This window comes from Octopus bimaculoides, chromosome 8, assembly GCF_001194135.2.
Source record: "Octopus bimaculoides isolate UCB-OBI-ISO-001 chromosome 8, ASM119413v2, whole genome shotgun sequence".
Classification (NCBI taxonomy): Eukaryota; Metazoa; Mollusca; class Cephalopoda; order Octopoda; family Octopodidae; genus Octopus; species Octopus bimaculoides.
Genome location: NC_068988.1, coordinates 22281170 through 22282324, shown reverse-complemented (window position 1 = coordinate 22282324; position 1155 = coordinate 22281170).

Below are 1155 nucleotides of genomic sequence, written 5' to 3'. Positions count from 1 at the left end.
ATATATATATATATACGGCGTGCTTCTTTCACTTTCCGTCTAACAAATTCACTCACAAGGCTTTGGTCGGCCCGAGGCTATGGTACAAGACACTTGCCCAAAGTACCACGCAAACGGACTGAACCTAGAACCATGTGGTTCTGTAGCTACCTACCACACAGGCACTCCTATATGTATTTAGAGGGGAAATAAAGAGAGAGAAAAAACGAAAACGCACATAGGGAATCAAAAAAATAAAAGCTTTGTTTGAAAAGTAACGATAGATATATAGAATTAGATGAACTGAGGTAGGGATAAAAGTAATAAGAGTCATTATTGTGATTTATTTAAGCGATTCAAAAGGATACCGGTTTCGTAAATTATTGTTCACTGATTTGACTGCGCACCGATTGCCGAACGGTGTCGTGTCTACTAGTCCCTGAGTAAAAAGATTATGTGTAAGTGAGGCAAGTAGTTCTGGATTTGGTGCAATTAGGGTAGATATAAATCTGTAATGTGACTGGTGTATGGGATGTATGGGTGTTAGTGGTATTAATTGAAATGTTAGTAGTGTTCTGTATCATAAAAATACTGGCAGTCTGCTGTATATACGTATACGTTCATGCATGCTTATATACAATATATATACATGTGTTTTAATGTTTCTCTGTATCTTTCTCCCTACCCTCCCGCTCTCTCTCTCTGTCTCTCTATCTATCTATCTAACCATCTATCTCCAGATGTGTGTGTATGCACACGCGTGCGTGTATATTGTATATATAGATAAGCATAGATATTAAGAGAAAAACGAAGAGAGATAGACAGAGGATGGTCCGGGTCGTTCAGTTATATCTAACAATACTCTCCGCACAATGCAGAGCACAAATATATGCCACACACATATGGATACGCACGTGGGGGGATGTGTGTGGGCATAAAAGCGAGAAATAGATAGATAAAAACAGAGAGAGAGACGAGAGACGGCTGTCTGTGTAACAGTATATGTGTATATATATATATATATATATATATAAATGTACACACGCGCGCGCATACACATATACATATATGCCTGAGTGTGTGTGTGTGTGTAAGAAAGTGTATGCATGGATCTGCTATAATACAATCATGTTTTCCAACTGACATATTACGCTCAATTACATAAATATACAAGAA